The 19,382-nt window shown below is 38.5% G+C and overlaps 1 protein-coding gene across 17 annotated transcripts in view; it reads right to left on the reverse strand.

Annotated features, from left to right (window-relative positions):
* The window catches only part of ANKS1A (ankyrin repeat and sterile alpha motif domain containing 1A), a 124,341-nt gene that overhangs the window by 78,600 nt on the left and 26,359 nt on the right, over nt 1-19,382 (reverse strand). For 10 of the 17 annotated variants that reach the window (XM_087929580.1, XM_087929577.1, XM_087929572.1 and 7 more), the window contains exons 2-4: nt 10,985-11,065; nt 5,486-5,642; nt 3,666-3,728 (exon numbers count right to left, since the gene is read on the reverse strand). The gene's annotated coding sequence lies outside the window, so the exon portion shown is untranslated. The remainder of the gene's footprint in view (nt 1-3,665; nt 3,729-5,485; nt 5,643-10,984; nt 11,066-19,382) is intronic. The other 7 variants (XM_087929581.1, XM_087929574.1, XM_087929578.1 and 4 more) reach the window with 1 other exon arrangement.

Here is a 19,382-nt window from a genome sequence, read left to right on the forward strand (position 1 = left end):
GGCATTTTTGTGTACTTTTGGCATTTTAAGGTTTGATTTACAGTTGTGCTCATAAGTTTACATACCCTGGCAGAATTTATGATTTCTTGGCCATTTTTCAGAGTATATGAATAATAACACAAAATATTTTCTTTCACTCATGGTTAGTAGTTGGCTGAAGCCATTTATTATCAATCAACTGTGTTTACTCTTTTTAAATCATAATGACAACAGAAACTACCCAAATGACCCTGGATCAAAAGTTTACATGCCCTGATGATTTTGGTCTGATAACATGCACACAGGTTGGCACAAAGGGGTTTGAACGGCTGTTAAACATAGCCATCCTCACCAGTGATCTGTTTGCTTGTAATTAGTATGTGTGTATAAAAGATCAATGAGTTCCTGAACTCCTGACAGACCTTTGCATCTTTCATCCAGTGCTGCACTGACATTTCTAGCTTCTGAGTCATGGGGAAAGCAAAAGAATTGTCAAAGGATCTGCGGGAAAAGGTAGTTGAACTGTATATAATAGGAAAGGGATATAAAAAGACATCCAGGGAATTGAGAATGCTAATAAGCAGTGTTCAAACATTAATCAAGAAGTGGAAAATGAAGGGTTCTGTTGAAACCAAACCACGGTCAGGTAGACCAACTAAAATTTCAGCCACAACTGCCAGGAAAATTGTTCGGGATGCAAAGAAAAACCCACAAATAAATTCAGGGCTCTCTGAAAACATGTGATCTGGCTATTTCAAAATGCACAATAAGGAGGCACTGGAAAAAAGATGGGCTGCATGGTCGAGTCGCCAGAAGAAAGCCATTACTACACAAATGCCACAAAGTATCCCGCTTACAATACGTCAGACAGCACAGAGACAAGCCTCAAACTTCTGGTATAAAGTCATTTGGAGTGATGAGACCAAAATTGAGCTTTTTGGCCACAACCATAAATGCTACATTTGGAGAGGAGTCAACAAGGTCTATGATGAAAAGTACACCATTCCTACTGTGAAACATGGAGATGGATCGGTGATGTGTGAGCTACAAAGGCACAGGAAATTTGGTCAGAATTGATGGCAAGATGAATGCATTATGTTATCAAAAGATACTGGAGGAATATTTGCATTCACCAGCCCGGAAGCTGCGCATGGGTCATATTGGACATTCCAACATGACAATGATCCTAAACACAAGACCAAGTCAACCTGTCATTGGCAAGAATAAAGTGAAGGTTCTGGAGTGGCCATCTCAGTCTCCTGACTTCAATATCATTGAGTCACACTGGGGAGATCTCAAATGTGCAGTTCATGCTAGACAACCCAAGAATTTACAGGAACTGGAGGCTTTTTGCCAGGCAGAATGGGCAGCTTTATCATATGAGAAGATAAAGAGCCTCATCCACACATACCACAAAAGACTTCAACTTGTCATTGATGTTAAAGGAGGCAATACACCATATTAAGAACTAGGGTGTGTAAACTTTTGATTGGGTCATTTGGGTAGTTTCTGTTGTCATTATGATTTAAAAAGAGTAAACACAGTTGACTGATAATAAATGGCTTCAGCCAACCACTAACCATGAGTGAAAGAAAAGTTTTTGTGTTATCATTCATATTCTCTGAAAAATGGCCAAGAAATCATAAATTCTGTCAGGGTATGTACACTTATGAGCACAACTATACTGAGATCATATTCAGAGTAACTGATGGCTTACTGATCATGTTTTTGCTTCCACCCCGAAAGGAAGAAAACCAACTAAGAAATCATATAAAAAGCAGCACAAACTCTATACTGTAAAGAAAGCAGTGGGAAACTACATATAGCAAAAATGACATTTGCCTGAAATAATTACTATATTAAAATTTAACTTCATTTAGTCAGTTTGGTACCATTTAAAGATTGCTTTTCTAGCTAAATGATCACATGCTTTGTGGACCATAATTGTAACACTTTATCATGAGGTGTATATTATAATAGGTCACATAGTGTGTGATAATTTATAGAAATGTATAACTTCTAACAACATTCTTTTTCATTTAATGGAAAAATGTATCACCAAGAGTATCTACTTTTTCTTGTTTCTGTAAATCTAAGGTATATTCACAAGTAGATACTGCTTATTATTATTAATCTGTGGTACATATTTTTAAAAACCACACAAATTAAAAATGGCAGTTTAGAATTTTTAAAAACATCTATTCAGACACAGAGAATTAGTTTTAGAGTTCTTTGGATTCCAGTTTTGGCACTTAAGTAAATTATATTGCTTATTGTTCTGACTTGTATAGAGATAGCCAAGGAAATCACAAATTTCATAAATTTCCTAGCTAAATATAGATACACATTCTGCAATAAAAATCCATTGTGAAAAAGCGATTATACTCCTTTGTTTAGGTGAAAATATTTCAACTGTTATTGTAAAGAAATATATGAATTATAAAAAACAACCTCACGATTCAATCAGTTATTTAAATTGGTAGTTTTCTACAGTGATTTTAAAAACATTCAATTTCTGATTTAAATGTCTAAGCACTTCAATTTCAGCATTCGCCATTGGGTTGATCTATTTTATAGACCCCAAAGTACAGAGACAGAATATGTCAGCTTCTGAAACATCCTTAATGTCCTAAAACTGTCATATACATATAGGAAAAACTCAGCAAAAGCAGAGTGATGCTGTAATCCTCACCAAAACTTATACATTATGCATTTTAATAAGACTATCATTTATCATATCAAACATTAATGTTTACCCTACATTTACAGACTATATTCACTGTGATCTGAATTTATAAAAGCATGTAATTTAAACTAATTTACCCTATTTATCTCCAACTTTGATCATCTTAATATATTTAAAAACCATACTCATGGAGCCCAATTTGATTGACCTTAAAAATCAATATTTAAGCTGCTCCAATGTGATGGTCTAAAAATTAAAAAAATAATGTATAACAAATATTTCTTTTGATATTTATTATAATAAGGAATCCCTTAAAATATTTCTAAATATTAGATTAGATTATCTTTGAAGTAATTTAAGATTTTCAATATTTTAAGATTTGCTTTCCTTATGATTAGTAAAAGTAGAAGAATAGGTCATATTCAGTAAAAGAAACATTCAGAGGTGAACAAGGAACGAGTGAAATAAGAAAAAATGTACATACTTCCACACAGATGGATACATGAATACATCCACACAGACAATAAAGGCACTGTTGTTCTCATACAAACACTAACAAAAAGAGTTCTCTTTTGTGTTATGTAGCATCATCACTATTAGCAAAATGAAGTTCAATATTGCTAAGAATGCATATCTTTTTTGGACAGTATACCATAAGCATAATCAGTATTATTCCCTTTCTTATTAAATAGAGAAACAATACCAGAGTGTTTTGAATTTATATTTTTGAATGCTATTATTGATTTGGGAATCAGCAAGTACCCCAAATCTACCAAGTCAAAAACACTGGTAGACCTTGTCAAGCACCAAGTAAACTTTTACCAACCAGCCAAATCAAACATGGTTTAATAAAATTTCCCATTAAAGAAATTGCATTTTCAGTCCTCCATGGCCATTCCCAAATAGGCAGTATCAATGAACTACATGACAAGGCTTCTGAAAGCACAAAAATACAACTTGAAGTAATGATATAGTGAAATCCTGTCAGCGAAGTACACACCTTGGCATTGATATAAGGGTCAAAGGGGCCGTACTTTTTGAGTTCTTTGATCTCAAGAGCATTCTACAAAAAGGAGAGGAAAAGAAAATGTGATGATGAAATGGCAGGATATAGTAAAAAAGCAGTGAGTGATTCTGAAGGGGAGAAATGATAGAACATGACAATATTTCATTCCAATGAAAAGCAATTAATTTAACTAGCCATTCCAGCTGTCAATAGTTGATCATGCATATTGTTTTAAAGACAACATGCAAAACTCAACTAAAAATCTTACGTTCCCTATTTAAACACTTCACTTTGACTTCTTACAAATATTTGGCCTCATGCTAGCTATAGATTACAAGATCTTTCATTTTCATATGGCCCCATCCAATTTATTAAAGAATTGCAAATGGCATTATAAAATTTAAAATATTAACACTAAAATGATTGACAGAGTTGTTTCCAAGAAGCACAATAAACAATGTCTGACAAAAAAGATTTCCAAACAATGTTAAAAACTTTTGAATGTATATATTTGGCTATTCAATTACAAAAATATTACTAGTCAGCAAATGAACTTCTTTGAATATATGTAAGAGATTATGCTAAGCTACTTGTTAAGACAGATAATTAGCCTCAAAGTCAGGGGTCTTTTATAGAGATGGAATTTTAACTTTAACTCTGAACAAGTTGTTCAGTCCTAGTGTGGTTGCAATTTGGCCTAAAGTAGTAGTGTAATATGGATAATGCTTCCTATTGGAAGCGAATAATAATTTTGCTTCCCACAAGAAAAAATATTATGTAGACAAGACACCCCTGGGGGCTCATTCATGGTGATGCCCCTTCTGTGGTATAACTTATGGCTGGATACCCAGTGTTCCTCAACATTAGTGGCCTTTCAAAGGGTTCTGAAAACTTTATTTTTTAGAAAATGCATTTGCGGAATTGGAGGTTTAGCCTACCTCCATGGGTGTCACCTAATGTCTGTTAAATGTTTTATGTGATATAAGTTTTTGATCCTTTCTGTAAGCTACTTCAACCTCTGGAAATAGGAATTCAGCAGTGTTGACATAATAAATAAACAAATACATACATACAACTAAAATGCAAGTGAAATAATTTCATGAGAAAACTTACTAGTATTCCCAATGTTTCAGTTTTTCAATATACCAGTCCCAGTTTAATTTGGAGCAATATTGTAAGAGTTTACCTGGTCTCCAAATCAATACTAGCACTATGAGATGTATTTGTCTATATTTGTACCCAATAAAGTTTTCAATCATACAAGTCAAATGGCAGCATTTTAAACAATAGAAACAATTACTGTTTTTCTTCCATTTGAGCATAGCATTTTAGTAAATTATTAATATCTGAAAGCTGTATTGTAGTTAACTGCACAATATTAGCTTAAGTAGTAAAGTAGTATTAAGCTTACTACAAAATATGGCAAAAAGAGAATAAAACTGTTTAGATTTGCTTCACCAAAAAAATAAACTGATGCACCAACTACATCAAGTTTCAAATTGTCCAGAAAATTGTGGTGCAGGATGGGGGTGGGGTATAGGAAAAATGATTAAAATCCCTCTCAATGTATATGAACCAATTTAGCCATTGTTCATTTCTACAATTCTAAATCTGATCAACCAAAAATACAGCTTTCAGGATACAATTTTTCAAATTTGCTGAATAATAATAGTATTTAATCTTCAGCTGTTTCTCAAGCAAGATATCAAGGAACAAATTTACTCTTACAGATGTTGTATTCACTCCCTCCTATAGAACAATATAAAAAACCTTGTAAGATCATTAAGAGCACAAAAAGAGGAACGTATTCAGACCTGCTCATTTACTTTAGTGTGGGAGGGTCCCTGGTGTATTAGCAGTTTCACTATTTCAGCATCTCCCTTCCAAGCTGCCAAATGGAGAGGATAACAGCCTTTGCAGTCAGCCACATTCGTTAATGCATCATTTCTCAACAGAACTTCCACAACATCCCTGAGGACAGAATAATGCCATGAAATTTCAGAAGAATTCTGGATACAACAATCAAAATCAAATGGTAAATTGGATATATGTGTTAATAAAAAATATCAGTTTGTATACCATCTACTTGGAAAACATCTTCAAATTCAAATATTCACCAGGGTTCCTTAAGAACTAGAAAGTGAAAACAACCTATTGTTCATCCACCAAAAGGAAATAAGACTGCCATCTACTAACTGGGAGATAACTTTCAATCTAGTTGATGAAATGTATCTATGTAAATGGGCCTAGAATCAAGCGTTAGGAACTGTCAAACTATTTAGTAAGGCTGTATTACTATTCTCATCTTTCCTATTACCTATCTCATTTTCTACTTATGACTATAACTTTGTTGCTTGTGTCTTTACGGTTTATGCTGGTTTTAGTTTCCTAGTATGATTTATGTTGATTTCTTACTAAGCATCCTATGACTATCACTGTTGTATCTTATGCATTTTATGAAGACTATGATCATGATTTATCACTTATAGTTTTTATGTACACTGAGAGCTTTTGCACCAATGACAAATACCTTGTGTGTCCAGTCACACTTGGTCAATAAAGAATTCTATTCTATTCTATTATTCAAACTATCTATAAGCAGACAAGTTTTTAAACCTACTTTGCAAGAATGAACATTTTTTCCCACGTATAAGTTAGATATATGATTTATTTGATTATTTTCTTAATAAATTAATATGGCTACCTGTCTAGCTAAAGGAACTTTGGGTGGTGAACAAGACTAAAAATACAATCACTGAGAACCATTAAAACAAAACAGACAATGCTATAAGACTCACATCCATAGATTAAACATATCATGCCAGATGCATTGTCATCCTAACCTTAGGGCCATGTCTTGATTGTTTTCTTAAGACCAGCAGGATTGGGGCATCCATATCTCTAAGAGGAAGCTATTCCTTAAGGCAGACATCATGACAGAGAAAGCACAATTCCAAAGCCCCACCTGGCAAGACTGTTTCACCAAGAAGACCCAGATTTAAAGAGATGAATAGAAACCATTAGGGATAGGCAGTCCCACAAGTAACTTGCCCCTATGCCATGTAGAGCTTTAAAGGTGATAATCAGCATTTTAAATTCAACCAGAAGTCCACTGGAAGCCAATACATATATTATTCCAGTACTGTCCCTCGTGCCCCTGCCATTGTATTTTGGACCAGCTGAAGTTCTCAAATGCTCTTGAAAAGGTAGCCCATGTAGAACACATTGGAAATGGGAGTCAGCAAAGGCATAAGCAATGATTCCTAATCTAGAAAAGGTTAAACCAGCACATAAAATACATTTGTGCAAAGGCTCTCCAGACTATAGTTGCCAACTACTATATATGCTGCCATTGAGTCCAAGTGGACAGGCAGTATGTACCAGCTCTGACCAGGAAAGTATAACCGTAGCCAGAATTAAATATGGCAAACCAACAGATATGGGGTAGCCCTAAAAAACTACAGGCATTCAGTCCTGTTGGGGTTGGGCTGAAGCCAGATCTTCTCTAGCCAGATCTACCCAGTAAGACATTTCCCCAGCACTACTTGGATGGGCCAGACCCTAGATGTATGATTGAGATCCATGCTGTAGAGAGTAAGAAAGATAATCTTGATGGAGGTATGCATGATCTGCTACGCAGGCAATGGGCTGGGTATGTATGAGACATATTTTCAATCCACAACAGACAGATAGTATCTCAATATTATGGCTCAGACAGAGCTCCCCAAATTATTGAACTAGCAGAATGAGTTGCATGATTATGTTATTACAGCCAATTTCAAGAAAAGTAATTTTAGCTTTGTTCTGAAGTTGATCTTTTTAACTTGGTCTGGCTAATGGGTTGACAATTACCTCCCATAGAGGTTCCATGAAGATGATAAATAGAAGAGATAATTAAGCCCTGTAGCACCCTAAAAGCAGAGGCCTAAAGACAGATCTCTCCTCCTCACACACCAACTGGAACCATCCCTGGAGAAAGGAGAACTACTGAAAAAACAAGATCTCCTACTTCCAACATTTCAGCCAGTCCCAAAGGATGCCATGACTGATGGTACTGAAAACCAATTAGAGGTCAAATGGACACAACCATCCCCATTCCGAGCCCACCAGATGTCATCCACAAGTGTGATCAATTGCATCTCAGTATAGTATCCCAGCCTGAAACCAAATTGTATCAGGTCCAGATAATTTGTTTCCCCTACAGCCCTTTCAAATTATAGACCTACCACTTCAATAGTCTCCCTCAAAAAGGGAACATTAGAGATTGAGAAGAAAATTGTCCAGTAGTAACTTCTTGAGACGGGGCAAACCACTGTCTTCTTCAGGGGACATGGGATCACCCTGTATTATAAAAAAGCGTTTTCCACTAATTAGCTACATGTCACCTATCTATATCTGTCTGGATGCCTTGACCAATCAGGAGGGATAGAACCTAACATGTAGATAACAGAATCATCAACCTAAGGACTCTGTCCATTTCCTTGGAAGTAATCAAATCAAACTCAGCCCAAATAATTGGACAAGCCCAAGCCACAGTCATCTCTATAGGATCAGCACAAACAGACACTACCTTTGAAAGATTTGAGGCACTTTAATAGATGTTTTACATAATCTTCATAGCACACTTGCAAAGGTTCCTATGGTCTTTTCTTATCCTTATTAAAGCTTTTGATTTCACTGTTTCAGCATATTTTGTTTACTTGTATTTACTTGTAGAAACAACTGTATAAAGAAATTATCAGCAAAGATCACTGGTTTTTTGAATTAAAGGGTAACAAGCATGTAAGTAGCAAATGCTCATTCTTTCTCAAAGATGCAAATGAACTGCAAATTATGTTGATTACACAGCTGCAAGTGAACAGTTGTAGAGCCTGTTCTTCTAGACTGCTAATGTGTTGGGGAGGGAACAGAATCGGATAAAACAAAAAAAGAACAGCATGTCTAAGAGAACCTGTTTTAGTTTAGCTAATGATAGTGTTAAGTGGATGAGAGGTAAACCTTAACAAAGTCTGAAAAGGAAACATTGAACTTACTGTTTATAAAAGGACATAGAGGATCCACAGCTGCATTGTCTTTTTATTACTTTAGAAAAAGAATTTTTGTAGCCTCTAAATGGCAGTAAAGAGCAACTTCCCAGTCTACAATGTAAATTTACAATGTAAGGACTGAGAAGCATACTGATAACAGCTCTCTAGTATAGAATAGATATAGATGTGAAAGGCAAGAACTGTACTCTTCAGTCCCAGAGAAATAATTTGCAGCTCAGTTTAAAAAAAAAAACCCTAAAGAACAACACATGTTCATAAAAAGAGGAAAATCATGAAAGAGGAAAACTTCATTAAAATGTAACATTAAGTCTATTTTCCTATTGAGGATGAAAAGTATTACTTTTAGTTGGGAATTACTAAAGCAGTTCCAATATTTTCTCATTTCAGCAAAGTATTTGCTAAAACAGAACGAAGTGTTCTGATTAGCAAACTAGTTACATGTTGGCTGGCTAGATGGGTATTTAAATGAATAGACTGCTGGCTTGAAAACTCACATTGGGTGTTTGTTAATTGCTATTCATTAAGAAAAACCACAGTGAAAGTTAAGTGGGATGCTATAAGATTTAGGCCTTGGCCATGTATTCAACATCTTTATTAGGGACTTGAATGAGGTGCTACAGGAATGCTTGTCAAATGTGCAGATCACATAGCATTGCTTAGGATAGCATAGAACAGTGGTCGCCAACAAGTGGGCCGGGGACCACTGGTGGTTCGTGAGAAAATTTTGGTGATCCTCACAGAAATGTCACCCCCAAAGCACCTCACAAAACAATTAATCCAGGCTGTGCAGGAACACAAAGCTGAGCGGCCCATATGGCCCGTGGGAACATAAGGCTTGTGTTGCTTGCATTGTGAACAACACGAGGTAGTGAGGGGAGGGGGGAACTTGCCCCACTTGCCCCACATGCCTTGCTTGGCCACCGAGCTGCTTCTTTCCGTTTCCTTCTTCTTTTGCTTTTGGCTGCATGCCAGGAAAACAGCAAAAGTCTTTCTTTCTCTCCCCCAAACTCCACCAGAAATGAGTCTTTGGGACCCTGCAGGGCATCCTGCTCCAAGTGGCCGCGCCGGCACGACAAGTCTCACAAAGACTCATTTCTGGCAGAGTTTTGGGGGGAGAGAAAGAAAGACTACAGCTGCTTCTGCTGCTTTCCTTGCATGAAACCAAAAGTCTCTCTCTCTCTCCTCCTGAGAATGGAGCTGGAGACGGTATCCTGCGATCCCAAATAAAGAATGATCGATCGGTAGGAAAACAGGGTGGGGAATTTTCCTGCAGACTTTTTTTGGGATTTTCCCAGGGTTTCTTATCCATGGGATTTAAAATTATGAGTTTGGTGGTCCCAGAGGTCCAAAAGGTTGGCGATCCCTGCCATAGAGGACAGAACAGTAAAATAAACTTGAGAAATTAAGATACTGACTAATGACATAAGATTAAACTTTAAGAGAAAAAAGTGGAGAACAGAGATAGATGCACAGATTTAAAATTGGGTAGCAAAGTAATTAAAGACATTTTAGGATTTCAGAAAAACCTGTGTTAAATCATGTAAGCTAAATATTATAATAATTTATTAAATATATACGTCACCTAACTGTCAGTGTCTATGGGCTGCAGAAGTAACAGCTATATTTCAACATTTGTCATCCACTATAACCAATGTATAACAAGCATGAGAAAATTAATCTTGAAAATTCTTTTGCCTCTCCTCTTTAAAGAAAAGCTTTCTGAATTGATGAAGATGAACTGAGAAACTGTAGTTACTCTGTATGAGCATGCACATGCATGTATGCTATGATACTCAATTTTATATCTCCATCCCTGGTGATCCAAGTGATGCTGTTGCTGCTCTCTTGCGGTGCCTAGAGGCAGTGGGGGGCCTCAATGGTGACAACAATCTTCAGCTGAACCCTGGCAGGACCGAATTGCTTTGGGTTTTCAGAGCTTCAAGATTTGGGACTTTAATTAAGTCTGGTTGGGCTTACACTATCCCACAGGAACCTGATCCGCAACTCGGGGGTTTTCATGGACTCATGTCTCCTGCTCAAAGAGGAGGTGGCAGTCACATCTAGAATACCAAAATATCAACATCTCTCAATAAACCCATTGACAATAATATGGCATAGTGCACTGCATATAATCCTGATGAAAGTTGAATTCTACTACTTATGGTATTTGAAGGAAGTGTTTGGAAAATGCTACAGGGTTTATTAGTTTTAGCTACTTTAATAGGCTGGTTGTTTAAAAAGTTATTTCAGACACAGGAAACTTACTTGTGCCCATTCAAAGCAGCATGATGCAATGGAGTGTATCCAGTACTGTCAACACAGTTCACATTTGGTCCTCTCCAGATACTGTAAAGCAAGAGTAAATAAATAAATGTTATACATTAAGACACAAAGTATAGTCAGTAAACAGTACCAGACTGAGGCAGGTTTCCTGTGAACAATACTAAAAAAGCATATTCTGTAATCACAATCTAAGACACAGTATTAACTTGCTACTATCTTCAAACAAAGAAAAACTGGTGATCACGTAAAGAGATGGATTATCCTGATTATATAATCAGTATTTTATTACTGTTTCAATTGTTATTATTATATGTGTAGTAACACTCATCAGGCTCATCATTCAAGTGAATTGGTCCACAAGTAGCACAAGCTGCAAAGAAGCAATACATACAACAAAGGAAAAAGTAGGGAAGCTAGGTAATTTGTTTTTGTTTCTACTGTATATGTTTATTTAAATGAATCTTTCATCTTCATCTTTTTCCAATCTTATAACGCAGCTAGTAACCAACGAAAAATGTTCGTCATAATAAATGCATTTTTAAGGTCAGATCAATGTGTTTTTCTTTTAAAATGAAAAAAAAATCATCATAAAAGCAAGTCATAATACAGAAGGGCTATTTTTAAAACACTAGAAGTCAAATTAATTACCAAACCAGACACATTGGTTTGCATGTATTGTGGGAGTACAGAATTTAGCAATACTACTGGAATTGCTTGGATTAATCTCCATAATAGCAAATGGGTGTGAAATGCACAATACAGTCAAAATGTTGGATATAATTCAAGCATAGTAATATCTGGAAATCTCATATTGCTTTTGCAAATAAGTAAATCTTTTTAAAATAAGTAGCACACAAACACAATATTATTACATTTCATAATAATAAGTTTTCAAATCAGGCTTCCTCCCTGAGAAGGTTTTCATCAGATTTATAATAAAATTCACAAAATATATCTGTATAAAGGATAACATAAAGAAACATAAGTTACTTATTCCTATCCTTCAAATTCATGAAGGCAGATTCCTGGAGGTAAAAGAGGCATTATGATATCTTAAAATCATGCTTTGGCAGGCTCAGTCACGTGATGAGGAGACATGAGGAACATTCACACGAGGCTCTCGCAGCAATCTAACGGAGAATACATTGATTCAAATTTTTGTGAAGTCCTGACACATATTTTATCTTTTATGATTTACTGATTTTACTGTATTTTGTTTGATTGCTGTGAAACTCTGAGTGTCAAGATACAAGTTTAATAAATTCTTATTATAATAGCATTGAAATGTTGCTTATTCAAAGGTAAAGATAACCTCAAAATGCCTACATACAAAAATGACTCAAACTAAGTAATCTTAATTGCATTTTATTAATTGCAGCATAAATCTATTAAAATGTTTCACCTTTTCTATTGTTTTCAGAAATACTTTGAAAATAGTGCTAATAAGAACTATTAGTACTGAGTAATAATTCTCAAATATTACCATGCTTGAATTTAAAACTAACATGAGCACAGATTATTTGCAAGTGATTATGTTGCTCATTTCATGCTTATTTGTTTTCTCATTATTTTATTGAAAAAGAAACAATTATGTAAAGTGGAAAAGCATAATGAGTTTGTAATGAGATGATATTTAGTATTCTTATGCCTTCCTTAGTCATCCTTGGTAAAATAAATATCAAGTAGTGTCCACAACTGAGTTTACAAACTATAAGCTCCTTACAAGATAACAATTCTAAACCACTAGATAAATAACTCAAAGTGCTTAAGTTTAAGCTATTTTTAAAAATTAAGAACAGAATCAAGAACCTCTTTAAAAGGTAACTCCTTTTATTCCCAAGGATATTAAGGAAATATAGTTTATTCATAGTAGCAAGACAATTTTAAAGAGAAATGACATTATAAGTACTTTGAGCTCTGAATTACAAAGTTAATTCAGACAAATTCGCACCAGATGAATGAAGATTTAATCAGGTTTCACTGCCAATTACGCTGCTACACACTATGGTACAAATAGTATTTAATATTCTTGTCTTGTTTGATGTGTGTAATGTTCTAATATTAGCATTTCAATTCTTATAGGATAAAACAAGCATTCCAGAATTCAAGATGTTTTTAACACCATATAAAATGACACCAACTTTTTAAAAACAAAATAGGTAATTAGCTCCTCGCTGAGACATAGTATGAGAAAGCTCTTTCCAAACAAATAGAGGTTTAATTATTTTTTGTTTATATTCTTATCTGAAAGATGCAAAATATATATTTAATAATAATTTGGTATTTAATAAGGAAGTGAAGGAAGAAGACAAAGCAAGGGAGGAGGATTAAATTAGATTAATAATTTAAATAACACTATGGGTGGTAAAAAAAATCTCATGGTTGCAACTTATTGTTTTTATAGCCTTATATTTCTTAAGAAACAAAAGTCATCTTAGTAATGAAGATTTCATTTCAGTAATATAATTCTATAACATCTGTTGGATGATACTTATGGAAGGTTACATAAATTATTTCTCAAAAATCCTTCAAAAGAGTTATAACAGTGGCATATATCTATGAATGTATCTTTACTTCAAAGAAGTAAACTTTCAATAATATTGAATTGTGAAATGAATGCTTTTCTTTTTTCAAGAGACCAACTATTTTCCAGTTAAGACAGTTAAGGTTTTATGAGATTTGAGGCTTTTCCGTATGTATTCAACATTGGATTTGCCAGGAAACCATTCAGGCACTGAAAAGATCAAGAGGCTTTTTATTTTTAGCCAGAGGTTAGTTGACCTTTCATGGATTATTTGAATCTTAATTCTGCCAATTTGGTTTGATGGGTTTGTGTTTTGTTTGCCAATCTGCTCCCTGGAATAAGGAACTTTTGCAGCTTCTGGTGACTCTTGAGCTTACTGTTCTCCTCTAGGACAGTTAACCATTTCTGAACTGATTTTTCTTAGGAAGTGAGCCTAAGAAACTGAAATGAATAGGTATAAAATAGTCCTTGGTGTAAAACTGTAATTAAGCCATGGACATAAATTGTGACAGTCATAAAGCAGGTCACCCACATAACTAACTTGATGTTTTGTGATGGACATCAAGCAAACGCTACAGTTTTTAAGTGAAAGCTGTGGTCATTAAATAAATCCATTGTTCACCACAGGACATTTTTGCCTTAAACTTGAGAGACAGTTTTCAGCAAAGATATTGTAAAATGTGACTGCAATCTTTGTTGTAAAAGGTCCATAAATGTGGCCCAGTTGCCAAGCACCCAAAATGTGGTCATCTGACTGTGGGGGAACAACTGTCAGAACTTTGGAACCGGATCATGAGTACCTTTTGGGAGACGGTCTCTGTCATAACTTTGAACAGCTAAGCAGCTGGTTGTAAGTCAAAGACAATCTATAATGAGTTTGTAGATTTCACTAACACACTAAAAAAATATACTCAACATTAAGTTCTTAAACATTTCAAATATAAAATGGATTGCCAAAATATGTATGTTCCTTAACCTTGACCGCTATAGTTGAGGGTTGAGAACTTGTCCTTCTTCATTATTGCCCACATACTGTACTAATAACAACACAATAGCATTTACATATCAGGATTGGTACAGAACAGATCAGACCTAGAGAACACACCTTGTCCGACAGAACTCTGCCCAAAACTCAACTACAGGGACCTAAAGAAAGAGTTCAGGGTAATTATAGTTTTTTTAACCCTAAAATACAAAAAAGAAAAAAGAAACTTTGTAGAAAATTTAAAGCTAGGAGAAATTTTTTTTTCATTCTTTTACTCAAACAGAAAATTGGAGGAAATGGGGATAGCATCTTTGACATATTTCCGTATCTATTGTAGGAAAGTACCATGTTAGGCTATGAAGTCAGCTCATGAAAGCTTAAGCCTTTGCATAAAATGTGCTATGGTAGATGAAAAACAGGCAACCAGAATCCCGATTTATTTATTGCCCTATCTAAAGTCAGATTGCCTTGCTATTTCAGCTATAAAATTTCAATATACACAACAGCTATAAAATCAGCGTATATTGATATACTCTGTTTAAAAATGTGAATTCATGATAACAACTTGATGATGAATAAGGTAGCTGTGCTACAATATCAAATATTGATCAACCAATTATACTCAAATAAGGTGTAGAAATATATTTGTCTTTGAAAAAAGTAGTATATAATGCTTTTTTCCAGCTGATTTGTGTTGTTCTGTTCTCTTGCAGATTTCAAAGCTAAACTCACAAAACCAGTTTCTTATAATTCCAAAACTTGCTTTGTCTTGTTGAGTATGGAGGGCAATCACTTTCTGTCTTCTAATCTTTATCCAAATAGATGGCCTCTGTCCTTTACATCCAACTTCAAGTCCTTTTAGTTGAAAGAACAGAAAGTGATTTACCTGACTTTCTTTACAGTGGACAAGAGCCGATGTGCAAAATTGGAACTGAATCATCCTCTTTTTGCATGCAAAAATGGCTATGCCATTGAAACAAACTTATGTTACCAAATATGCCCTGTCCTCAACATAAGAACTGAAATAATACTGTGTAGAAAAATCTTACTGTTGCAGATTTTAGTGACCATGGGAGAGGAAGGGAAATTACTTCATGTCTAAGGCAAGACTCGTGGTCTCTAGGTTTCTAGCCTGATGCCTTAACCATTATAACAAACTGGCTCTTAAAATATATACACTGCTCAAAAAAATAAAGGGAACACTTAAACAACACAATGTAACTCCAAGTCAATCACACTTGTGTGAAATCAAACTCTCCACTTAGGTAGCAACACTGATTGACAATCAATTTCACATGCTGTTGTGCAAATGGAATAGACAACAAGTGGAAAGCAGAGACAGAATCTAAAACCCACACAAGTGGCTAAGGTAGTACAGCTCTTCCAGGATGGCACATCAATGCGAGCTGTGGCAAGAAGGTTTGCTGTGTCTGTCAACGTAGTGTCCAGAGCATGGAGGTGCTATCAGGAGACTGGGCGTTGGTCTTACCTGACACGCCATTTCTAGTCGAACTGCGAGGATCATCCAAAGAGTGGGAGGTGCTCCAGTCTGCGTCTGTGTAGGCTGAGCTTAATTATTGAGGAACGCTCCGCCCTCTGTCACGTGGTCCCTTGTAGCGTTCCCCAGTTTATGCAAAGTCGAGAGAGGAGGAAAGTCGTCTAACTCTCATCTAACTAGACTTAACGTATCATTGGCTGAAACAAGGTTCCCCCAGATGGAAAAAGGTAAAAAAGGGTGGGGCTGGATGATCCTCGCAGCTCGACTAGAAATGGCGTGTCAGGTAAGACCAATGCCCATTCTCCCTCGAGCTGCTCGGATCATCCAGAGAGTGGGACATACCAAAGCTTGGCTGTCCTACGGGAGGGAATCTGTCTGGGGTGGAAGCTCCCCTGGGTCCTCGATGACCCGCTGGAGGACTCGTCTACCAAAAGAGGCCTCTGCTGACGCAAAGATGTCAATCTTATAGTGCCTAATGAAAGGGGAGGGGGAAGCCCAGGTGGCGGCCCGACAAATGTCTGAGATTGGAGCCTGGGTGGCCCAGGCCGCAGAGGTGGCCGCACTCCTGGTGGAATGCGCCGTAACCCCACTGGGAACTGGCAAGGCCTGAGACAAATAAGCCTTGGCGATGGTGGCTCTGATCCATCGCCCGATGGTAGAAGGGGACACCTTGTGGCCTAAGGACTTGGGCTGGAAGGAGAGAAATAAAGACTCTGACCTATTAAAGGGTTGTGTGCGGTTAATGTATATGCGGAGGGCCCGCCTCACATCTAGGGTGTGCCATCGTTTCTCCCTTTCCCGCAAAGGATTGGGACAAAAGTTCGGGAGTGTAAGCTCCTGAGCCCTGTGGAAGGCTGAATTGACCTTGGGCAAGAAGGTCGGGTCGGGGCGTAGGACCACCCGATCGGAATGGAAGATACAAAGGTCCTTTCTCACCGAAAGGGCAGCAATCTCTGAAATTCGGCGAGCCGAGGTAATTGCCACCAGGAATACTACCTTAAAGGTCAAAGTTTGGAGAGAGGATTCTCTAATAGGCTCGAAAGGAGGTTTGGTGAGGGCCACCAGGACCTTGTTAAGGTCCCAAGTGGGGTACCGGTGCACAACAGGGGGACGGAGGTTAGTAGCCCCCCTTAGGAAGGCCCTGATACGGGGATGGTGAGAGAGGGGACCCAGATTGTCGCCAGAGACGACGGTTGAGAGGGCCGCTACCTGGCGTCTCAGGGTATTAGGAGAGAGACCTTTTTTGAGCCCATCCTGGAGAAAATTCAAAATCTGGGCCACCAAAGGCGAGAGCGGGTTGACCATGGAGGCATGGCACCACCTGCAGAAGCTGACCCAGGTGGCATCGTATATCCGATTGGTTGAAGGCCGTCTGGCGGCCAGGATCGTGTTAATGACCTGGTCAGATAAATTCTCCTTCAACTTTTCCCGCTCAACCTCCACACGGTTAGTTGGAGCCACTGGGGCTCCGTATGTTGAATGGGCCCCTGAGACAGGGAGATCCTGTCCGGAGGGATTCTCCACGGGGGAGACACCGAAAGGTTGCGGAGGTCCACAAACCATGGTCGCCTGGGCCAATAGGGGCCACTAAAATCAGATCTGCCTTCTCCTGGATCAGTTTCTGAATGACCCTGGGAAGTAAAGCTAACGGGGGGAAGGCGTACAGGAGTCCCGGGGGCCACGGACAGCGAAGTGCATCGTGATTCTTGGCCCTGGGGGAAGGGAATCTGGAGAAGAACCGAGGGAGCTGGGTGTTGCGGGGGGGTGCAAAGAGATCCACTAACGGGAGACCGAAGATCATGGTCGCCTCCCTGAAAAGTGATGGATGAATGCACCACTCGGACTGGTCCGTGGTGGCCCTGCTTAACCAGTCCGCTCGGGTGTTTGAGGCCCCCGAAATGTGTTCTGCTTTGATCGAGAGGAGGTGACGCTCTGTCCAACGGCAGAGTCTTTCGGCCTCTCTCATCAACCGGATAGACTGGGTCCCACCTTGCCTGTTGACATGGGCCTTGGCGGTAACGTTGTCCGTGAGAATAAGGACGTGCCGCCCGTGTACCTGAGGCAGGAAGTGGCGCAGGGCCAGGTGGATGGCGTGGAGCTCCAGCCAGTTTATGCTGCAGGCCCGCTCTGCATGGGACCATTTGCCCTGTGTTGTAAGGGACTGGATGTGAGCGCCCCAGCCACTCAGGCTGGCATCTGTGGTGATGACGAGACGCTGGGGATCTTTGAAGAGATGACCCCTGTTGATGGCAGGGTTAGTCCACCAGAAGAGAGACGAGAGGACCTTTGGAGGTACCTTGATGGAGGATTTTGAGTTGCTTCTGCCAGACCTTTGAAACGGAAGCAGGAGCCACTGCAGGGACCTGATATGAAGACGGGCCCAAGGAATAATAGAGATGCATGAAACCATTTTTCCCAGTAATTAAGACAATCCTAATAGAGAAGCCCTCTTTGATCGGCGAATAACCTGAATTGAATTTCGAATACTCTGGAGCCTTTCTGGGGAAAGGAACACTTTTTCCTGCACCGTGTCAATGATGGCCCCCAAGCGGGCAATTCGGGTAGAAGGGACCAGTTGGCTCTTTTTTTGGTTGACCAGGAAACCATGGGCGTGGAGGGCGGAGAGGGTAGTCTTGGTGTCCAGCTCTGCTTGGGATTGTGAATGGGACAGGATGAGGATATCATCCAGATAGCAGTGGAGACGGACCGGGCAGTCCCTTAAGCGAGCTGCCAGGGCCGCGAGGATCTTAGTGAAAACTCTGGGAGCGGAGGCTAACCCAAAGGGAAGGGCCACATACTGGAAATGATGGTGATTGTAACAGAATCTAAGGAATTTAGAGTGTGAAGGCCGAATTGGGATGTGGAGGTATGCCTCAGAGAGGTCTATAGAAGATAGCCAATCTCCTTGCCTGGTACCCTGCAAAATGGATTGGAGGGTGTGCATTTTGAATTTGCGGAGGGTTAGGAAGCGGTTGAGTCGTTTGAGGTCCAGGATAGCCCTCCATCCCCCACGAGGACTTGGGAACCACAAAGAGGTGGGAATAGAAACCCTGGCCTCGCTGAGAGGGAGGAACTGGCTGGATGGCCTGGATGGAGAGTAAGTGATAGATGGCCGAATCCATTAATTTGCGTTTGGAGGGGTCCCTAGAGGGGGGAGATGACATGAAGAACTCGGGAGGTTGAGAGTTGAACTCCAGAGCGAGTCCAAACCTAATGGAGTCCCTGACCCATTTGTCGGAAGTGGTAGAATCCCACCGGTCGGCGAAATGTCTCAGCCGACCACCAATGGGGGGAAAGAGACAGGATTTATTTGGAGCACCGGAAGGGTCTCCCCCCGGAACCCCTGAAGGGACGCTTAAATCGTCCACCCCTC

The sequence above is a fragment of the Pseudonaja textilis genome, chromosome 3, assembly GCF_049901715.1.
Source record: "Pseudonaja textilis isolate UNSWEBS1 chromosome 3, rPseTex1.2, whole genome shotgun sequence".
Taxonomy (NCBI): domain Eukaryota; kingdom Metazoa; phylum Chordata; class Lepidosauria; order Squamata; family Elapidae; genus Pseudonaja; species Pseudonaja textilis.